Source organism: Lissotriton vulgaris, chromosome 3_1 (genome assembly GCF_964263255.1).
Source record: "Lissotriton vulgaris chromosome 3_1, aLisVul1.2, whole genome shotgun sequence".
Taxonomy (NCBI): domain Eukaryota; kingdom Metazoa; phylum Chordata; class Amphibia; order Caudata; family Salamandridae; genus Lissotriton; species Lissotriton vulgaris.
The window spans coordinates 1923112594-1923136603 of NC_141689.1; positions in this window are offsets into that span (position 1 = coordinate 1923112594).

Sequence of the window (24010 nt, forward strand, 5' to 3'; positions counted from 1 at the left end):
CCTTTTTTTTGGCACGCTGATACCAATAATACGCTTAAAGCACGTGTGTGTAGCGTGGGCATCACTGGGGTAAAGATTCAGCCGCAGCTTAGCGTTTTTTTGCCAGTGGCGTCATTAACTTTAGCGTGTATGGGTGCATTTGAGGAGATCCACTTATTACTGGTTTTGGTCACAATTGCAAGATTCAGTGATACGCAATATCACACCCAAACATGCACCGCCGACTAGTGAGGTTTACCCTCAGTAAAGCTCGCGCCGCCTTCCATTCTCCAGCGGCGGATGCCGTAGTATCTTTAAATTACGCCAGAACACTTCTATTGCCAATGCTTAGAAATGGCAGGAGTGTTGCGTCAAACATTATATATGAACCGGGTACATTACTGTACCATAGTTGGTTTAATAGACAAAGCCGTAACTGGTCAACTAGGGATTTCTACCAGGGGACAACTTCTATTATTTTAACAGACTGGCCCCGTGACCCGCGCAAGTAAGGTATCATACATTTAGACACATCGCTCTCTCGCTTGTTCCACGTCTTAACGCATTTAAGGACAAATACGGCATTGACTGGTCTAACATCAGTTAACTTGGGACGGCGTTCCTAAACCTGACGCAATGTAGCGCTTGTGACGACGCACACAAGTGTGCTATCATCCTGGTGTTCTCCGCCATGGCACCGGGTCGACGTGCCCATTGGCCGCCCTCTTGGCGCCACTGTGCCTTCCCCTTCATTTGGCGGAAGGCTGTGAATCGCGAAATTCCCCCTTTTGGCTTCCGAGCGGCTCAAAAGTTATGGGGGCTTGCCCCTGCGCCTCACCCTCCTTCGAGGGATGCGGCGCCCTAGCAAACACTCCTAACGCAACTGCTTTGCCAGCTTGTTGCTTTATCACCCTTCCAGTTGTGTTTAGTCTCTGCATGATTACCGACTTGACCTTGTAGTCTTTTTCCACACCGACCGTGTCTAAATAGGTGCTCTATCTGCCCCCCGTTTGCTTCACATCTTTCGGCCCTCCTTGAGACCCCGCTCATCGCAGATGTGCATGTTGCATGACGGGCTTACCAGCCTGCCACCCATGCGCATCGTCAGGTCAGCCCCTATCATTGCTGTTTACGACCTTTATTAAAAACAACGCTACCCGGGGCACTTTCCCACATTGCTTGAGCTGTTCGCGAACAGTCTTCCATAAAAAACACTATCACTGGCACTTTCTCAAGTACATGCGCCCATCTCTCCCCGTGCTATCCGGGGTACTTTCTTTATTACCTGTGCCGATCGTAGCCCGTTTTGCACAACTCGCCCGGGGCACTCTCTACATTACATGTGCCGATCACCCCGGCATTACCCGGGGCACTTCCATCATTGCTTTAGTTGGTCGCAATAGGTTGTTTGCCACTCATGCTCACGTTCACCCAAGGGCGGTGCTCTTTTACAAGCGCCGCCGAAACGGACGCATTCTCCAAAGCTCGGATCAGGATATTGCGCGTCTCTCAGCGCCTTGACTACGAGCCGACTCCTTCCCCGGGCTTCTATTTCACTAGCGGCCTTTGTAAAGCTGCCTATGAAGAACGTGCTGCCGCTCAGCGAGGGTCTTTGTCCTTTAACCATATGCCTCTCATTTGGCCGCTCTGTGTGATCCTGGGCACATCGCTAACTCCAAGCGCGTAAGCGTAAGCTGCCGTATCTGCCAGGCCTTACTCGGCCCTAGTGTTACGCTGCAAAATGCTATCTACCTTACCACGTGCTGACTGCAGAGCACACCATGAACATTCCTCGCGTATGACAAGCATTTTTTCGGAAGTTCCCGTTTTAAATAATCACTGTTATCAGCACACTTCGCCCCCTTTGCGGGCTCCACCGCCCAGTACCTTATACTTCGATCTCTGCGTTTATGCCGTGACTCATTCATGCCTTTGCTGCGGCTAGCGCTTAAACCCCCCCTCCACACTTTACCTCGCCAACTCCTTCTCCGCTCCGCCTCATTCTTTGCCGAAGTCGAGGGCCTCTTCCCTCACTTTCCGGGCGGGGGGAGGGAGGGGTGGGGGGGGATGCCGAGGCTGCCCTTCGTCGTCGTCGTTTTTCTTGCCAGATCGTTGCTGGCTCCACGAGCCTCTTGCATCTCTTACGCTGCGCGCATCTTGGCCGTGCAGGTCCCAGACAGGGGGGGGGGCTTGACCTCCGATCCACGGACTAGGCTCTCCGGTCAGGGGTCACTCCATGCCTCCTCCGTCGATGGTCGTTGGGCGCTCCCCCGGTCTGCGCGCTTCGCCATCTCTGCCACCGGCTGGGACTCGCAGCGGCACTCCTCTCCTACCGCCATCGTGGAGCTTCGGGAGATCTCCCACCGCCTTCCCTGCGGCGCCATGAGTCCACAGGCTGGAAGTTTCGACAACCCGGGTGGACATGTTTTCTCACAACGCTCCAAAAATTCAGGTGCGCCGCTTCCCCCGCTCCACAAAAATTAGGAGCTATCTGGGGGAAGCGGTGGCTTATATCCCCCCCATTTGCTCACCCGTTCCTTGCAGCTGGTCCCCCATTGGGGGGTTTGTACCATGCTGTACCCCCTATTGGCTGGGGGTTCCTTGGTGACAACAGGATGCTCCCTTGTGAGGTGTTAAGTCTTCCTGCCGCTTCTGGGCGCCCAGAACCGGTTCCTCCACTGGGGCTCGGCGTGGGTTAAGGCGCCGGCCCTTGAGCCTCCCCCCCCCCTTCGGGGGGGGTGCGGCGGCCTCTGCAATTCACGGCCGTTCCCATTGATTGCGGTCTCCCATTTGAAGGGGGAGCTCCCACTTCTTGTTGGTTCCGCAGCACGTCTCCTCAGATGAGGAGACGCGCGGTGAGACTGACGGTCCAGAGAACCTTGTCCCCTTGCCGCCACACCTGAACACCCCCCTGGGGTCCGTATTTCCCTAATTAACATTTGCACTCCCCGGCGGGGGTCCGTATTGCAGCCCTGCTGCGCCAATAGCCTGTGGGCATATTTTTTCTTTGGCACTGTGCTCCCATGAGCATTTAGCGCACTGGGTGGCGGTTGGGCCCCATCAGTTCCCTGAGGGCCACCGTGCTTGAGATGGGTGCAGCCTCTGTTAAGGGGTTTCCTCCCGTCCTAAAAACCTTGCAGTTTTTCAGGCTGCCCATATCTGAATCAAAGGGTTACTTTTACCATTTGGCAGTTTCCCTTCTAGCTGACGGGGGACGGTTTCCCACAGGCAGAGGGATACCTTGCTATAGTTACTTGTTGTTCTTTGCGTAGTTTTGAACAATGAGCCACAAGGAGTTTTATGAGGAGGAGCAGCTCCAGTACTTACCTCTGGATGACCAGTGGATGAGTCTATATTTAAATGCATGAATGATGTAGTAGGTCCTATGGAGGAGAGTCTATCTAACTGCATTATAGTGGAATGCGTCAAGTTGGCATACTACCACTTAGAACCCCCCCCCCCGAGGCCAGTGCCTATCCTGCCCCAGGGTGAGGGTCTCTCAGTACCGAAGAAGGGTCGCATGGAGGAGGGCCCGGGGAAGTCGCAGGGGGTGGATAAGGACGCTTTTGACAGCCTTAAGAGCACGCTTCTCGCAAAGATGTCCGTCCAACCGCCTGGGCCTTCCCCGGCCCGACCCCTGTGGGATCCGTTGTCCCGAATTCCCAATTGCCTAATGGAGATTCACCAGCGGATACGGATGATGAAGACGGGTCTTCGTGGTCTTGGTGACCGGCCAGTTCTGCCACCGAGTTACCACAGGATTCCTCGGGTTTGCTAGATCCGGATGAGATTGTTCATCCGCAGTCGGCGGCCTGGGCACCTGGGGACCAAGTGGCTAAGTTTGTGGTGGGTCGCCTCTGCAAGCCCTTGGAGAAGGATGCCAGGGGGTGTTTGAGGGCCGAGCATCCTCTTCCAACCTTGGAGCGGAAGGTGGCCTATAAACCGGAGCTTGACTCCAAGACGGTATAGACCGCTCCTGGCGTTCCTGTCAGGATACGCTCCTTGACGCGGTAGGGCCAATGACAAAAATCTTGGATATGGCGGTGAAGGCGAAAGTGACAGGGTCCACCATATCTCCCGACGTTCTTTCGAATTGGGCCCTGCTGGCGATTATCTTTCTGGGTAACGCCAACTGTGCCCTTTCGACTGAGTGGAGACGCTCACTCTTAATCAAGTTGGACCCCAAGCTGGGAGACTTGGTGTCCTCAGAGGCAGGAGCAGGGGCGGAAGGGGGCCTCTTCGGAGACCCGTTTGTAAAGGAACTGGGGAAATTTGTGGCCACCTTCACTAGTTTGGACAAGGCCCAGTCCAACATCAAACAGGCTTTTCAGTCTATTCTTTTTCCAATGGGGCAGGTCGTGGCAGGAGCCGCGCGACCAGCCGTGGCGGACAGCACAATCCCGGCAGGGGAAAAGGCTCCGGGCAGGGACTGTACAACACTACTGCCAATTACACCAATTTTTACCCGACCAGAGGGCAAAGATTCCATGGCCGCGGGGGCTACAAGAACTGTGCAGGCTGACCTGCGCCCAGCGGTAAGTCTCATTTCTCCTTCTCAAGTCCGTATTGGGGGTCGGCTGGTTGTCTTCCAAGAGCTCTGGAGAGCCGTCACAAACAATGCTTGGGTCTTACAGACCATTCAGGGTTTTCACATCGAGTTTTACGATTCACCCCGTCAGGCAGGTCTTTCTCATCCCATCAGTTTTTCCGTGGCTGATGCACACTTGGTCGACGAGGAAGTTTCAGACCTCCTACGCAACGGGGCAATCTGTCGTCAGATATGCATGCCCATGGATTCTTGAGCAATATCTTCCTGGTAGAGATGGTGGACGGGGGCGGCGACAAGTCATCAACCTAAAAGAGTTCAATGGGTGGTTTATGTACTGGCACTTCAAGATGGAGGGGATCCATCTCCTTCGGGATGTTCTCCCTCCGGGCGATTGGATGGCAAGGTTGGATCTTAAAGGAGCATACTTAGTCATCCGAATCCATCCCCCGCATTGCCATTTTTTTGCAGTTCCAGTGGAGATAAAAGTTTTACGAATTTACCATCCTTCCATTCGGGCTATCCTCAGCACCTTGGTGCTTCACAAAGGTCCTCCACCCAGCAGTGGAGTTCCTGTGGGGCCAGGGTGTTCAGATGATTGTCTATTTGGATGACATCCATCTCATGGTGCAATGTCCTCAGAGACTGACCCTTCAAGTGCAGCTGACCGTTTCCCTTTTGCAAGGCTTGAGGTTCATTACCAACGGGGACAAGTCAGTTCTCCTCCCGACTCAGAACATAGTCTTCCTAGGGTTTGTGGTGGACTCGATCCACACGTCTTTGAGTTTCACCTCTCGGAAGATGGCCAAGATTCTGCATCTGCTGCAACAGATCATCTCCAAGAACCACATTTCCCTCTATCAGATTGCCCAGGTGGTGGGGCTGCTTTCCTCATCCATCAAGGCAATCTTCCTGGGGCACCTGAACTATCGTGCACTGCAGCGCCTGAAAGCGCATCAGCTCAGGAGAGGGTTGGCGTTTGACCAGATGGTTTCTCTGTCAAATGAGGTTAAGGAGGAAATGTCCTGGTGGCTATCCCACATGGATGCCTGGAATGGCAGAGCCATTTTCGGGGTCGCTCCCGACATTGTAATAGAGTCCGACACCAGATGGTCGGTGTGAGGACCCCGCTGCGGCGATTTCTCTTCTGGGGGCGCTTGGTCGTTAGACGAACAAGCGCTACACATCAACTGTTTGGAGTTTCTAGCAGGATAGTTTGTGGTCCAGTGTTGAACCAGAGACAGGGTTCGCTCATGCGTCCTACTGAAAATGGACAATGTCTCCGGGGTGTGTTACATCAACCACCTGGGGTGCCCTCGGTCTCAGGCTCAGGTGAACTTGGCTGAGGAGTTTCTGAGCTATTGTTTGTTGCACCACATTTCCGTACTGGTGGAATAATTGCAGGGTCAGGCCAACCAGGTGGTGGACTGGCATTCCTGGCATTTGCGGGATTCAAGCCAGTGGAAGCTAGATGTTCAGGTTTTTCAGTGGATGGGCGGCCTCTGGGGCCCTTTCTCTATAGATCTGTTTGCGTCCCGCCTAGACCATCAGCTCCCAAGGTTCTTTATTTGAAGGCCGGACCCTCTTGTGCAGGCAACGTCAACTTTTCTGTTAGAGTGGGGTCAGAAAAGGAGTTATGTGTTACCTTCGTTCTCCATGATTGTGAGAATGGCGGTTCAGGTCTGCCGTCAGAAGGCAGAGGTGGTGCTAGTGATACGGCTTTGGAGGTATCAAGTGTGGTTTCCAGTTCTTCTGGAACTTTCTTGGGATTTTCCAATCCTACTCCCCTGTTTCCTCATCTTCTTCTGAATCCAAATGGGAAGCAGCATCGCCTGATTGCCCAGGGTTCTCCCCAACTCATGGCATGGTGGCTTTCAGGCAACGCTGGTTGCTCCCAGGCCTTTTGAGACCGGCTAGACCCTTTTATCAAAGGCCTTGGCTAGCAGTACCTTAACGCTATCGGTCTGCCTAGACGAAGGGGCTACTTTGGTGTCTTCAACAGGATTTGGATCCCGTGGTCGCAGGCCTTGTTCCCATTCAAAAAATGTTGGCAGAATTAGCGACGGACGGTCTAGCGTACGGAACAATTAAATCTATGCGTTCAGCTATTTCAGCGAGCCACTGCCTGGTTGAGGGTACCCCAGTGGGCGAACATCCTTTTGTTTGTCGGCTCTGGTGGGGTATTCGTTTATCCTTACCGCCTGAGCTGTGCTACTCAGTCTTGTGGGATGTCAATGTGGTCCTCAATCTGTTTCTGTCTTGGCAGCCTGACAAAAATCTTTCCTTTAAGGAAATCTCAGCTAAATTGGCCATGCTGCTATGTTTGGTTTCTTGCGATACCAAAAGGGATGATGGCCGGAGCATTAGAGCAAATCAAACACTCACCCCCAGTCAACTGATCTGGTTTTAATCCATCATCATCCTTTAGCTCACTCCACCACCCCAGTTCAGACATGGTCATATGCAAATCAGTCTGACCCTGTGCCTCATGGGAACAGTCCAGCCCGAACTGCCAAGCCATGTATTCCCTGGACTGGAAACAAGCATCCTGGGACCGGTTTCGGGTTCATAACCCTCATCAGCCAGGCTATCTTGAATCCAGTGGCAAAGTGATCAAGGGACCCATGTCTGTGCATACCCTGCCAACTTAGGGTGAACAAAGCGATACCAAAGGGGATGATGGACGGAGCGTTAGAGCAAATCAAACACTCACCCCCAGTCAACTGATCTGGGTTTAATCCATCATCATTCTTTAGCTCACTCCACCACCCCAGTTCAGACATGGTCATATGCAAATCAGTCTGACCCTGTGCCTCATGGGAGCAGTCCAGCCCGTACTGCCAAGCCATGTCCTCCCTGGACCAAAAACAAGCATCCTGGGACCGGTTTCGGGTTCATAACCCTCATAAGCCAGGCTATCTTGAACCCATTGGCAAAGTGAGCAAGGGAACCACATCTGGGCAAATTCAACAATTTTGGGCCTACACTCAAGTTCTGCCTTTAACAGTACTACAACTCTGTTAAGCTCAGCCCTAGTCCTACCCTGGTCCTTTGGAACCCTTCTAATCTGATTCCTCCACCCTGAACAGAGGTAACCCTAGCTTACCCACAGAGACCTCCCAGAACGTGAAAAAGGTAATGGCCAGCTCTTCCCAAAAGGCAAGCAACCAACAGAGGCCCCTGACAGCTGTCAGGAAGCAGGTTGTTTGCAATCCAATGGCAGGTGAATGCTCTAACCTGGTTCCTGGAGGAAGCCTCACTTCCAGCTTTCATGCTGACAAGGAGTGGTTCACTCTTAGGTTTGCCAAAGTGTGTGTGGGGGGGGCTACAACCTCAGTTTGTAGAGACTTTCCTTCCACGTTCACTTCTGCCGTCTCAGGGTCTGCACCCTGAGACTGACCATGTGACTGGTAGTCCAGGACTTGTAGGGTAAACACACCGTACCGCTCAAGATTGACACACTATGTCTGGGATGTCTGGAAAACATCTGTCTGGCCCAGGTCCCTTGTCACTGTAACAGTGCAGGTAGCACTACCATGCTAAAAGAGGCCTTACCAGTTCCAGTCTCAGGGTCCTCTCTTGTCAGATCAGGTAACCTCTGGCCTTCTGGTCTTCTTGCTGTGGATGGTATCCACCTCATACTCTTTACTCGTTTTCACCGCCTTTGCACTGTTGGAGTGCCCACTAATGCTTACCTTCCTCTCGGGGCATGAGGATTCTCCCTTTCTGTGCCTTTGACTGTAGGCATTAAAAGCACCTACCCTTCACAAAAGTCCCCCCCCCCTACGTTCCCACTTCCCTGTATTTCAGGGGTGGGCTTGGACTCTTTCCCCTTTTGCAGAAGGTTGGTGGTAACAAAGAAATTGGAAAGGCCTACAAGTTGCATGGTTGCTGATTTTTTTTTTACTTACAGAAGGAACTAGGAAATTAAACGTCCAAAGCTTAGAAAGGTAACTTGCAGTAGAAGGAGAATATCACATTTGCTACTCTTCTCTATTTCTCTTGTCATCCCATTCCCCTTTCCACCTTTGGGCCTAGTTCTGACTGAGTTATTTCTCATCAGGGATTGGGTGCAGAGGAGGATTTGGGAGCCAGCGTCTGGACTCACGTCTTGGCTCTGCAGGAAAACAGGTTAGTGAGTGACACTGAAGCTTGAAGAAAAGCAAGTCCACCTTTGCACTCCTGCCTGGGTGAGATGGTGTCTGGAGAGGTCACTTTGGATAACTTAACCAACATGATGGGCAACCTTCTGAAAGAAACTCAAGCTTTGCCACTAAGAGTGCCTCATCTCCGGGGTCAAGTTTCAGGTGAAAAAATTGCCTCATGGGGAGAAACCGCTGAAGGGTTTAGGGTTAAACTATTCTTGAGACCTCCTACATTTTCTTTTCCGTTACTGGTTCCCAGTTCATCTGAGAATGGTGCATCTTCTCTGTAATCTATGTGATCATTCGCCTGTCTGTCCCATTAGCTCCTGCTGAGAGATTCAAAGGAGAACCCTCCAAATTTGCTTTGTTTCTCGACCAACCTTCTTCCCAGACAAACAATCTAAAGTAGCTGTCATGTCATCCAATTTAGGGGGCTCAGCCGAATCCTGGTCCATACCTCATGTGAAACGGAATGGTCCACTTTTATATTATTATGATGTCCACAGACCCAAGGTAGAAATACTTTTGGTAAAGCATACTTTTATGCAGTCAGTAGTTACCAAACTCTTGAACCTAATGCACAGGACCAAAGACTTACTGACATACATAACCATGTTTAACAATTTAGTAGCAGAATCAGATTGGCTTGGAATAAAGAGGAGTACTTTGTTCTATCCAGAGTTAAGGGATGAGTTAAACGATTTACTGGATCTCTACCGAGTCATGTGAGGAGTTAATAGATTTAGTTGTCAAAGTAGATCATAGACAACAAATGAAGAACTGAAAGAGGACAATCTGTTATGTTATGTCAATAGTTATGTTAATAGAAATTTTTAAAGCGCACAGTCACCAAGAGGTTTCATGGTGCTGATCAAGGCAAATGTCAAGGCAAACAGATTACGCAAGTGCTTGCTCATACAGCCAGGTCTTAAGCAACTTTCTGAATCTCTGCAGGTTGTCGCACTTCCAGATTGCTAATGGCAGGGAATTCCAGAATTTTGGGGCAAGGTAAGAAAACCAGTTTGAAGGTGGGGTAGTCAGTAACTGAAGATGGGCAGACCGAAGGTTGCGGAGTAGAGCATGTCTTGCTATCAGGCAGCTGATAAATTTGGGGCTCCTGCTGTGCAGAGCTTTGAAGATTATACACCCTGACTTGAAGGCAGCATGTTGGGTAGTAGGGAGCCAGTGAAGTTTGTCCAGCAAAGGTCTAGCAGACAACCATCTGGGTTGCTTGTGGATTAACCTAGCGGCCTGATTCTGTACCATTTGAAGGCGTTTAAGTTAACATGATGGAAGGCCGAGTTAAACAGAATTGGAGAATTCAAGGCGAGAGAGTACCAGAGCTATCACAACCTGTATAAGGGCTGAGTGGGTCAGCAGGTGGGCAATTTTCCTGATCCTGCGTAGTTGAAAAAAGCAGGACGAGACCACTGCCCCCACTTGTCCTCTGAGTGATAGGTCTGCATCAGGGGCCGGAGGTAGAGATTAAACAGGAGTGAGGAAAGGGACGAGCCGTGTGGGACTCCGCATGTAGTCGCGATCTTTGGAGCAGTGAAAGAAGCAAGACGTACTGCTTGGGTTCGACCTTCTAGGAAGGATTTGATCCAGTTGCAAGCGGAGCTCTGTATGCCGGCCTGCTCAACATGGTCCAAAAGGATTTTATTGTCGACCGTGTCGAAAGCGGCCAACAAATCCAGTAGCACCAGAGCCTGAGAGCCACCCTTATCAGCATTAGCTCTCATAGTGTCCAACAAATCCAGAATTACGGGCTCAGTAGAGTGGGCCGACTGAAAGCCTGCCTGGTGCAACTCTAAGTATTCTGACTGGTTGATGAAATTGGATAGGCTCTTAGTGACATGGGTCTCTAAGATCTTAGCCAAAAAAGGAAGGAGAGAGATAGGCCGATAATTAGAGGGATTCACAGGGTCAGCCCCCGGTTTCTTAAGTAGAGGGACCACTATTGCATTCTTGAAGGCGCTAGGGACCTTACCCTGCGTGAGAGACTCATTAAGAAAGGGTAACACACTATGTGGTAAGGCAGAGAGGGCGTCCCACATGATATAGGGGGCAGCAATCATTGGGGGAGCCAGATTTGACATGAGTCAATAATTCTGAAAAGGACAGAGGACAGATGATGGGGAAATGATCCAGAGTGGATGCATTGGGTATCAGGTTGTCCAAAGGTTCCCTGTGTGATGTGGTGGAAATACTGGCTTTGATGATAGAGATTTTATCCAAGAAGAAATCATTCAGGGAATCACATAGGTCTTGAGTGGGTGTCTGTTTAGGGAGGATCCTCTCGGAATTGCATAGGTCATTGACTATTGAGAAGGTTTCCTTCGACTTATTCTGAGCGCCTAATATTCTGTGTGAAAAGTAGGCTGCTTTAGCTCCCATAGTGGCAGTTTTATATCCTTTGTGAGCTAATGAAAACTGGCGTTTGTCTTCAGGAGAGTAGCGTTATCTCCATTTTCTTTCTTGCTGGCGGAGCTCGAGTTTCAATTTTTTTAGCTCAGCTGAGAACCATTATTGGGCATCAGAATGACAAGCACGGGTAAATTTAGTGAGTGGGGCCTGAATGTTGCAGGCCGACAATAGCCAAGTGGTAATATTCTCTTCCATGGAGTTAACATCAGGATTATGAATGGGTACTGAGTTAGCCAATGTTTCAGCGAAGGCTTGTTTGTCAAGAGCCCTCCATTTTCTTGTCCACCTCCCTCAGCTGTGGGGGTCATGGTCTTGGGAAGCGTTGTGGCATTGAATTGTATTAGATGGTGATCTGACCACATACATGGGGAGATGGTCAATTCCGTCAATGTAATATTAGTGGACCAGATTTGGTCCAGTGCCTGGCCTTTTATGTGAGTGGCAGAAGAAAGATGTTGAGCAAAGTTCAGGTTAGATAGTAAGTCAAATAGTTCTGCAGAATGGGGCCCACCAGAGGCGTCATTGAGCCAATAGTTCAAGTCGCCTACGAGTAAGATATTGGTGAAGTTCATAGCAAGGTTGGCCAGCTGTTCACATAGAGAGATAGGAAAATTAGGCATGGACCGGGGGGGGGGGTGGGGGGGCCATTGAGCAAGACAAAAATAAGAGCTCCTGAACCGGAGTCAAGTTTAATAACAATATTCTCTACCGCCGGCAGGACTAGAGGAGATACAGGAGTAAACTTGTGATGTTTGTGTATGATAGCGGCAACTCCACCACCAGATTTTCCTGAAGGCTGGTTGCCTTGCAGTATATAGTTGTCTTGGGGTACGGCAGCTAGTAAGTCAGGAGTAGAATTCTGGGACAACCAGGTTTCAGTGAGCAAAAGTACATCTGGTTTGTCCGATATGAGCAACAAGAAGATGTCCAGCTGGTGTTTGACCAAAGAGTGGGTGTTAAGGTAAAGAATGCACTGGGCGGATTGTTTAACAATGGTCAGGTCAAGTAGGGGGACAATGAGGGGTGCAGGTTGGAGCAGCGTGAGGACTACATGTTTGGAAAATGCTGTTAGTCCTTTTGCGGTTACAGACAGCTGCATCAAGGGGTAAGCACTATTTAGCGAAAGATCTGAGTTCCTCAGAGGAATTTTTTTAAAAATGGCCATAATGCGTGGCCCATGGGCCCGTCAGGGCGCGGACGGGTGCAGACGGGCTTGCCTTTGGCGCACCTTCGGCGCGCCACAGGCATGCCCGCTGCGCTCCCGCATTGTGGCGTGCATTTGAGCCTGCGCCCACCTCTGACTCCTCCCCCTCTTGGCCGATTGGCTAAGGCCTCGGGTAGTGTCTGGAGTGTCAAGAGAACAGCGAGCAATTCGGTGAATTTTAAAAAGGTGAGTAATTCTAAACATAAATTCTAAAGTGACAGTTTCTAAAAGCGATAAGTGCTGGCAGCACCGGTCAGCGTGAAACACAAGCCTAGAATCGCCTGCACTCGCGCTACGGTGTGCTTTGAGCCTGGGCCCGCCACTGACTCCTCCCCCTCTTGGCCGATTGTATAAGGCCTCGGGGTAGTGTCTGGAGCGTCAGGAGAACCGCAAGCAATTCCGTCAATTTTAAAAAGGTGAGTAATTCTAAACACAAATTCTAAAGTGACAGTTTCTAAAAGCGATAAGCACTGGCAGAACTGGTCAGTGTGAAACTGAGAATAAGATTGTTATCAGAGAAAAACGGCCAGTGACCACTAAGTCTACTGATGAATTAGAACCAATGCAGATCGGGGATTGTTAGACCTGGCGTCCTTGGCGTGATTTCCCCTAACTTTATACCTCTACCTCCTGTATTTTTGACTGTGTGTTGGACTTCGTTTTTGCTGGTCTAGGAACTCTGGGCACTTTGCCACTGCTGATCAATGCCAAAGTGTAAGTGCTCCTTATGTGAATTGTAATTCTGATTTGTTATTCATGATTGGGATATTTGATTTACTGGTAAGTCCCTAGTAAAGTGCACTGTGTGTGCCCAGGGCTGTAAATCATATGCTACTAGTGGGCCTGAAGCACTGATTGTGCTTCCGACTCCAGTAGCCTTTCAAATGTGTCTCACACCTGCCACTGTAGTGTCTGCACGTGCAGATCGTAAATGCCATGATGACCTGGCAAGTGCACCAACTTGCCAGGCCCTAACTTTCCCTTTTCTTACATGTAAGTCACTCCTAAGGTAGGCCCAAGGTGCCCCCATGGGTCGGGTGCAGTTTATGTTAAAGGTAGGACATGTACTGGTGTGTTTTACATATCTTGATAGTAAAATACTATGTATTTAGTTTTTCACGATTGCAAGGACTGGCTCACCCACAGGCTATCACTGCAGCTGCCTTGTAACAATTTACAAGTGTAACTTTTAATTGGGAACAGCCAGAGGTTTGGAGATTAGGCTCTCTGAGCTCAAAGTTTAATAACACACCTTTTAATAAATATGTTTTTTAAATTGTGTGTTGAAAATGCCACTTTTAGAAAGTAGGCATTTTCTTGTTTGACCATCCTGTGTGCCTCTGCATGCTTGTGGATTCACTGTCTGGTTTTAGACTGACAGGGGCTGTTTGTGCATTCACTCTAGACAATTACAAAAAGGGAGCTGAGGTATGCCCAGCATATGCTTATGGGCCATCCTGTGCTAGATTAGTCGGAGGTGTTGTCACTGACATCTGAATAGGCTGTGGTTGCTCTTCATAATGCTGTCTCCAGCTCCTGTAGTGACACTGGACCAGGAAGGACAGACTTATTGAGCATGAGAGATTTTCGGAACAAAGACTTCAAAGGGAAAAAGTGGCATAAGTATTTAACCTAAAACCCTTGAATTTTTGATTGCTTCTGAATCAAGAGGAGCCTCTGCCAAGGAAAACAAGCTGAAGAGCTGTGAGGAAGAGTACTGCCCGTTTGCTGTGTGTTACTTTATTGGGTTGGCCTGCAGTTGCTGCTTCTGACAAGGAGAGGACAAAAACTGGACTTTGCTGTGAAACCTGCTTGAGAAGGATCTCTAAGGTCGGGTGTGTACTTGCCTCCTGTTCTGAAGTCTCAAGGATACAAAGACTTCATCAACAGCTTCCTTGACCTCCACTGCTGGAAGTTATGCCCTACTAGGTGGTGCCAAGTCCAGTTCTGGGCCCCTGGAGGTTGTTCCTGCTACAGAGAGCTGTTAAGTACTTCACCTTTCTTGCGGCTGTTTTATTTGACGCTGCACAGCCGTGCAGAAGAAAATTCCGACTCTCTGCCCCATGCGGCCAAAGACTCGATGCAGTGCCTGTCAGCAGCCAAATAAACTGCTGCTCGCAGAGTCCCTTGCTCTGATCTCTGAAGTCTGAGATCACCGACGCAGGCCCTGCTGTGCAGCTAAAAGAAATTAATGCAGCCCCTGTGTGACCGATGCCGCATCAACCTCTAGAACCTCTGGATTTCCAGCATTTCACCTGTGCACCAAATCAACATCAACGCTGTGGTTGCAGTAAGAAACTGACGCATTACCTTCCCGCACAGTAAGGAACCAACGCATCACCTCCCCTGCAGCAAGGAACCAACTCATCACCTTCCCTGTGCATATGGAACCGGCTCATCACCTTTTCTGCAACCTTTTTTTTCTTGTGATTTTGATGCATTCCAGGTACTTTCCGTCTAAAGTGATGCATCAATATTTTTCTATGGACAGAACTGTTTTTACCTGTTAAAATCATAGTTTGATATCTGCATGTTGGATTTTTGGTTTAGCTAAAGATACTTTATTTTTCTAAACTGGTGTGGTGTCCATTTGTGATGTTTTCACTGTGATACTGTGGGTTACATACAAATACTTTACACATTGCTTCTGAAGTGTAGCCTGACTGCTCTGTGCTAAACTACCAGAGGGTGAGCATAGGCAAACTTTGGTGTGTACTTTACTCATCATGACTAGAAGGAAGGGTTCCTGCTTGGACAGGGTGTATACCACTGCCAACTAGAGACCCCATTTCTAAGAGGGATTGAGAGCACCCTTAACTAAAGAAGAACAACAATGTCAGAGAGACCAGAAGTTATGTCTCAATTACGGTAAAAAAGAACACTTTCTTAAAGACTGTGCTCCGAAGCCCAAACATAAAGACAAGGAAGGCAAACCTGAGAAATCCCAGTTGGGAAACTAACAAGCCCAGTAGCTTCAGAGACTAGTCTGTTGTGTGTCCAAGTCCATGAAGTCTAATGACTATAGCTCAAACAAGCTCAGAAGAAGGATTTAGATGTTTCTAATTTCCTGTCAAGTTACTATGGAGGAATAAACACTGAAATGGTTTTAGATTTTAAGGCTTTTGATAATTTTCTTGACATATCCTTAGCCAAAGAATTGTGAATTCCCATATCTTGAAAGAAATTCCAGAATTAGTATGAAGCATAGGTGGAAGTGAGCTGTCATCAGGACCCACTGTGCATACCACTCTAGAGATAACCGTGATAGTGCAAGATCTCCATTATGAGCAAGTACAATTTGATTTTCTCAATGCTCCTCAGTTTAAGGCCATTTTAGGGATACCATAGTTACAAAAGCAAAACCCTTAAATGGATTGGTTCACTCGACAATTATCCTTACAATCATAGTTTTGCAGGAAAGCTGTCGGAAAAAAACTGCAATAGCATCCAGTACTTCTGACCTTTCAACTTGTGTCTGCAACAAGACAAATCCTCCTTGGTATGAGGACTATTTGGATGTATTGATAAGAGAAAACCAACTATGCTTCCTCCTCATCGACCTTTCAAAAGGTCGATGTCTTAACGGAGTCCTAAACTGAGAAAAACCCTAACTTTAAATCTTTCGGTATTCACAGAAGGCATTTAGGAGTCCTTAAGTTAGGAGTCCTAACTTTATTACTCCTAAACTGAGAAAAATCCTAACTTTAAGACTTTCGGTATTCACAGAAGCATTTAGGAGTCCTAAAGTTAGGATTCCTAACTTCTGTGAATACCGAAATGAGTAAGTGACATCTGTGAATACCAAAATGAGTAAGTGCCTTTTGTGAATACCAAAATGGTAGTAAGTTTAGGATTTTGTCTTAAGTTAGTTCTGTGAATCGAGCCCTATGTGCAGATCTGTCTGAGAGGGCAGCGCATAATAGAGGCATAGAGTCAGATCAACTGTAGAATATATATAACGATAGGTTTCAAAAGATCCGCTTGATCACCAGCTTTCTCTCCCTTGTTTTTTGATCCCAAAAAAAGGAGTATTAAGATCTGTATTGATTGCAGGGCCTTCAACTGCATATCTGTAAAGAATAGATACCCGCTATCCTTAATCTCTACTACAATCTACATGAAACTGGACCTGCATGGTGCATACCATCTTGTACGAGTCTGTGTCGGTGACAAGTGGAAAACTGTATTTCATATGAAATTTGGGCTTTACGAATACATATTTATTCCTTTCGAACTCTGCAATGCATACTCAGCAATCCAATATTTCATAAATGAAGTCCCACGGGAGTTCTTAGACTCATATGCTGTCCCCTACATTGACAATATCCTGATTTATTCTAATTCTTATTCAGAACATGTGTATGTTGGGGTCGTACTAAACAATGTGTGAGAAAATAATCTCTATGCCAAGCTTGAAAAGTGTACTTTTTCATGTCCAAGAAGTTTAATTTCTTGGCTACACTCTGTCACTAACAGGAATTCATATGGATCCTACAAAACTGGAAGCAATTGTACAATGGAAATCTCCCCAGACTGTCAAGGATGTCCAAAGCTTCCTGGAGTTCGCAAACTTTTATCAGAGGTTCATAAACAACTTTTCTACCCTTGAAGCTCTGATTACCAAACTCCTTCAAAAAGAATTAAAATTCCAATGGGGACAAGAAGCAGAAAAAGCCTTTCAGCAGTTAAAAGACACTCTTATTTGGGAACCAGTATCCAGATAGCATCAACCCATTTTTGGTAGAAGGTGATCCTTCTCACTTTTCAGTTGGAGCAGTTCACAGAGAGATCCCCTTTCATGGGAATTAATTTTGTTGGCATATTGTTCTAAAAAATTAAGTCCTTCAGAGAGTAATTATTAAGTAGGTTGTCGAAAACTTTTAGCCATAAAAAAGGCCTTTGAAGAATGGAGACATTATCTCCTAGGAAGCATACACACCGTCACTATACTGACGGATCATTGAAACCTCCAATTTGTAAGGTCTGTGTGAGCTTTATCGACTCACCAGTTGCGATGAACTCAGTTATTTCATGATTATGACTTTGTTATCTAATTTCAACCAAGTTACAAGAATGGGAAAGTAGATACCCTTCTAGATATGGATATGTAGCCACCGATAAACAGAAGAATCACCTTTGATAATTCCGGTACATAAAATCTAAGGGGCACAAACACACTCCACAGAATTCTTAGTGCAGGTAGAACAGAAAGCCCTAGAAGCTCAACAGACATTACAGCAACACTCAACAGAACATAAACTGGGTTTAGTGTATGCAAAATAAAGTCTCTAATTACCGTCACAGTGCTCTTAGCAACATACCTTAAAGTGGTGTCATACAAATGCCCTTGAAGGACATCCTGAAGTATAGAAAACAGCAGAGTTGTTGCAAAGCTATTTTTGGTGGCCATCCATTTCCATAGACGCCAGGAGATTTGTGGAAAATGTTGCCATTTGTGCACAAGGGAAAGGTTCTTGTCATCCCCATATGGGCTTACTAGTATGTTTACCTGTGCCAACTAAGCCCTGCCAGGAAGTTTCTTTAGATTTTTTGGGAGGAATTGCGTGGGTCATTGGACCTGTATACTATGGTTGGAATGAAAATGTTTTTGACCGACTTCCCTTTACAATTGTACGAATTAAGTTAGCATAATCAGCACTATTTTGAATTAGCCGCCATCTTGAGCCATGACTGAAACTAACTTCTGTCTCACTTTGTATATGCCTCACCGAAAAGCAGCTGCCACTGTGTTCTCTGTGTGAGTATTTCTTCAAGGCTGAGTTTGCTGTGCTAATGAATAAAATGTTTTATTATGCATACCTTTTTGACCAGATAGGCCCGCTTTCACCTCTCAGAGCGGTGAAAGCAGGCAGAGTTACCTTGAATACAAGATAATGTGGGCCCGGTCCTAGGATTGTAACTCATCTTTGTGTATCTCCTTTGTTAATTAGCTCCCAACTGGAAAAATCCAGTCTGAGCGTGTCTTTAGGGGTACTGGAAATGTACTTCATGTTTTACCATGTTGTCTGAGGCCAGTGCCCTCTGCAGCAATCCAAGGAGGATGGTCAGACTGGACTCTGCTCTAGTGTATGACTAATAAATCACTTTGGTTTGCATTCTCCTCTGTCTGATCGACTCTTCATTTGTATTGAAGGCTGGGAGGTGGTTGTGAGTGACCCGTGTGGCCCTAATAGGGTCACTTCCTTCAGTTGGTACCAGAACAGCGACCCCATCGGGTGAGTGACCTATCCTTGCCCGTGGATGGGTGAGGAGAAAGGGCCACGTTGGGTTAGATGAACGGACCGGCAATCCCTGCATGAGAAAGTCTTGAACTCGCAGCTGCCCCATCTGTCTGACCGGGCGGTGCCTCGTCCAGTGGTAATCCTGATTGGAGTCCTGAACGGCGAAACCCTTGGATCTGACAGTTTGGTCCAAAGAGTCAGCAGTGGAACATAAATTTGTTTGACCTGTGTGCACCAGGTGAGTTTGCTTTGGTTCTTTTTGGTTTGTATTTGGCATAGTCTGAGGACCGTCTTTTGACAAGAGCTTACATTTGTTTGAGTTCTTTATGAACATGGTACCACTTTGATTTATATTTGATGAGGTCAGAGGACCGACTTGGGTAAGGATATTTGCAAATATCTGCTAGGCATAAGTAGTGAACTTGTTTCTCTCTTAAAAATGCCTTGTTGTAGTAAATTGCTTTGTTTGAGCTGTTGTTGTTCTACTGATGCTCGTTTGGAGAAACGTCAGCCAGCTCCTCTGGAAGGCACCCCAAATTTGGACTTTATTGTAAAGCATGGCATTGGCCCTATTATGTTTAGTACACTATGGCACAAATATACGAGGGACAATGCCGAGTTACAGTGGCCGTTGACGGGTACTTTTGATGAACAGAAAATGAATTTCCTGCAGGAAAAATTGCTTGCGAAAAGGAGTAGGCAGTCGATGTTTGATTCACTCAGAACGTGGTAGAAGGAGGCTAAACAGAGACAAATAAAGGCAGAGAAAGAAGCCCGGAAGGGGAGAATGCAGACATTGATTTAAAAAGCTATAGGGCATGATAGGGAGAACATAGAGAAAGGAATAGAGTGTGCTGATAGGAAGTTCTGATTACAAGTTGATAAGTCTTATGTTGCCCGAGATGAGAACAATACTTTTGTGGAGGAATTGTTGGATGCTAGACCCCGCCTCCGTATGTCCTGCAGAAGGTATACCCCGTCCTTCCCCCGCAGCCCCAGGTGCCCGGCTCTTCTGTCTCTGTTGTTCCTGTCTCTGCTACTGTTTCTCCGTCAGCCTTGGTCACTGCATCTCCTGTCCTTTCTTTGTCTCTGCCGTCTGTGGCAACAACGTCTGTTGGCATTTCGACAACACCTATTGCATCTGCATCCCTCTCGTCAGCTCTTCCACTCATGACCCAGCCAATAGTAACTTTATTGCCCGGTAAATATGTTATCACTCCCACTGGTTTCCCCTTTCCCCTATGTCATAAAATATTGAGACATCAGTATTTGACCCTGAGGACAGGGACTTGACAAAATTCTGATGTGGAGGAGGCTGAGAAAAAGGTGGTGGCTAATCAGGCAGCTCAGTGGGCTCGTAACCCCATTTACAACGTGGAGGATGTGTGGGAAGTGATGAAAGGTTATGAGCCTTTTGTCCAGCAGCATGCGAAGTAGGATGCTTGATAAGAGCCCAAAAAATGTGTCTCAGTTTCCGGTGAGAAAGGTACACCCTGAAATACCAGAGCAACGGATCCAGCATGATGATGTTATCAGACACACAAGACCACCTTGTGGAATTGGGTGGTACTTGGGATCAGGAGAGAAAGCCTGGTGAGAAGCCTAAGGCAGAGATACTAGCTTTGCCTGGTCAAATAAACATGTACATGCACTCTCTCATCCCACCGAGAAGGGCAGATTGGGACAAGTTAATGGCATGTCGTCAGTGTATCAGATTTCTTCACCGGGTTTGAAGGTGTCTTTTTGGATTTTAGCGGACAGGATTTGTCAGTGGAAGGGAGTGTCCGACTGTTTGTTAATAGACTTGTTACAAACTTACTTCCTGAGATAGCAACTCAGTTGCAGGCTTCGGAGAGGATTTGGACTACTTCCTCCCCTTCTGTAATATTGAGTATGGCACAGTATTATGTGCATAGGGAGAATGAGGAGAAGGAGAAGATGGAGAAATTGCATAAGAAGTTTTAAATGAAGGTGCTGTTGCAGCAGGCTTCTAGGGGGAATGATGGAGGACGTGGTGGTTCGGACAGGCAGCTTTTGTGTACTAGCCAGACCACTACACCTGGACACTGGCATAGCGAGTGTCCAGTGTTGTTGCAGAAAGTCGCCGCCCCTAGAGGACATGGTTGTCATGGACGGGGTCGTGGAGTTGGTGGACAGGATAGAGCTCAGCATTCTGCAGCCTCACAGAATAGCTTGGCTGGTAACTACTTTGATGACACCAGGGGTGGACAGTATTATCATGATGATTATGACATGGATGAAGTGACAGGGATGTCTCACAGCTAGGACAGCCATGGGCAAAGTGAGGGACCAGTTCCGATACCTGTAGATCAGCGCGGTCCTTATGCTACTGTGGATTTGCATGGCTCAGCTAAGGAATTTCTACTGGATACAGGTGCAAGGAATAGCTCAATTTTTCGTTCACTGGTCCCAGGCGCAGCTCTGCCTTACCAAAATAATGTTTTGGTGGGCATTTCTGGTGTGCCGGTTGTGAGCCCAATTTCAAAAACTTTTGCACTGACTATAGGTCCTTTTACAGTGGATTTGCCGTTTTTGTTGCCATCCAATTGCGCAGAAAATTTGATGGGTTTAGATTTATTAAATAAGTTGCATGAGACAATTTTTGTTCCCCTGAAGGTGTATACATGACAATGGGCTCAAATGAGGTTACCGCTAAGCAGTGTCTGTCCAAGGATGCGCCACTCCCTGCTGAATTAAAGACGTGCTGCCCATGTTGGGGGGCAACGGGTGATACGGACGTAGGACTAGTGCAGATTCCCCCGGTTTCCAAGACAATAAAAGACAATGTCATCCTGCCCCGTATTCCTCAATACAAAATACTGCAGGCTGGGAAGTGAGCCTTGCTGCAAATTATACAGGACTTGATTAAGTTGGGGGTTGTTGAGGAGACGACTGCAAATGTATGCAATAGCCCTATTCTTCCCATGCTTAAGAGGGCACCTTCGAGTTTCTCTGATGACCATCCAGATGTTTATCGTTTTATGAATGACTTGCGCGAAGTTAACAAAATAGTGGTTCCTCAGTTTCCAGTGGTCCCTCACATTACTGCCCTTCTGACGATGATACCTTCCTCTGCTAAATATTTCATTGATCTGAAAAATGCATTCTTCAGTATTCTGATCCATCCAGAAGGTAGACATTTGTTCGGTTTTACACTGGCGGGCAGAAGCTTTAGATTCTGTTGCGCTCCTCTGGGCAATAATTAGAGCTCTAGTATATAAAGTCAAGCCTTAGAAGCCCAATCAGATTCCCTCACTCTTCCCTCTGGTAATGTGTTGCTCCAGTATGTCGAAGATCTTTTCATTGCTTCTGACACTGAAAAGGGTTGCAAAGACAGCACAGTCAAATTGCTTTGCATTTGGCACATCTTTGACATAAAGTGTCCCTCTCCAAATTTCAATATTGGCAACAGGAGGTCACCCATTTCGGTCACCTACTGTCGAAGGAGGGTGGGAACGCATTGGTACCATTGTTAAAATGCCTATCCCTCAAACTCAAAAGGATGTGCGTGCTTTTATTGGCATTACTTCTTACTGTCACCCCTGGATCCCAAACTATTCCCTACAAATCAAACCCTGCTTGCTTTGATTACTCAAGATGGGCATGAACCCTTGCCCTGGACGCATGAATATCCGCAGTCTTTTGAGCAATTAAAAGTCATGCTTTACTCTGCACCTGTACTTGGTACGCCTGACTACACAAAGCTACATTTGTGCTACGTACACAAGACAGCCATTTGTGCACTTTCTGTATTAACACAGGCCTTTGGATGTAGTCAACGCCTGTGTGCTTATTTTTCTGCTTTGCTTGAGCCTGTCGCCAGAGCCCTGCTGAGCTTTCTAGGAGGGGTCGTGGCAGTGGCCGTTTCAATAAGGCAATCAGCTAGGCTCGTACTTGACACTGACCTCACAGTCATGGTAACCCATGCTGTGGATACCCTTTTGAATAAGATCAAGACACAGCACCTCACCAGTGCACGTCTGACGGGTTATAAGCTAACTCTCTTTGCCTCACATGTCACGATCAAAAGATGTGCCACTCTGAACCCAGCCACGTTACTACCCCTCTCTTCTGAGAGTGAGAACATTGACATACATGATTGTATCTTTGAACAGAGGAAGGGACGAAAGAGCGGGTAGACCTGACTGATGTTGTCTTACCTGACCCCAAAGGGAACTCTATGTCGATGGCTCTTGTTTCAAGTTACCAGATGGCACAACAACAGTTGCGTATACAATAACAACACTGCGTACTGTAGTTGAGACATCACAATTTCCTTATCAGTCAGTCCAAGCTGCAGAGCTTGTTGCCCTTATTCAAGCCTGTGAGTTGAGTGAGAGACTGGCTGTCAACATCTATACTGACAGTAAGTATGCTTCCGGAGTCGCCCATAATTTCGGACAGCTCTGGGCAGAGAGAGGGTTTCTCACTTCCCATGGGATGAGGATCCAGCATGGCTCCCTAATACATGGGCTTTTGTCAGCTTTGACACTTCCCAAGAAATTAGCTGTGATGAAGTGTAGCGCCCACAAGACAATAACTGATGACGCGGGCAGAGGGAATGCATTCTCAGATCAGACAGCTAAGGAGACAACTCAAACAAAGATGAAAAGGTTGTTTGTAGCAGGTCCCGCTAGGTGGGTGCCCGAGTTTACCATGTTTGAGGACACTTTGGCAAATGTCAAAGAGATTCAGAGCGAGGCAACGATCGAGGAATTAGCAATATGGCAGGAAAGCAAAGCATGTTTGGATGAGGATGGGTGTTGTATTGATAAGTCAGGAAAATGGAAATGGATGCTTCCAGCTCCATATTTTCTTCCTGTAGTCACTATGGTGCATGGGCCAGCTCATATCAGTGCTAAGGGCATCTGTAAGTTGTTAGACCCTTTATGGCAGAATGACAATATCCCAAAGAGGGCTGCTCATTTGGTTAAACATTGTATGGTGTGCATGATGCACAATCCTGCGAAGGAGACCCCTACACCACCTGGTAATTTCGCACCTCTAACTGTCCCTTTTGAGGTCCTCCAGCTTGATTATATAGAGCTGGACAGAGTCAACTATTTGAAGTAAGTGTTAGTGGTGGTTTATTGTTAGACCCGTGATCCCTGGTTGGCTGAGGTAGGTACCTTAGGCCAAGTAGGAACACGCTTTCCAATGTCAGGGAAATGCAGTTCACCTTCTTAGATAGCCCCGCTCACCCCCTCAGTAGCTTGACACGAGCAGCCAGTCTTATCTTCAAAGTAAATGTATAAAGTATTTGCAACCACGCTCACAACAACCCAATGATGACACCACAAATAGACTCCACACGAGTTTTATAAAAACGAGTATAAACTTTATAACAAAAGATATACGATAAGACCACACAATATAAATCCAACATATGAGGTTGTGTACTATTTTCCTGGCCGGTTGTTAGGCCAGCCCTTGTATGTTCTGGTGG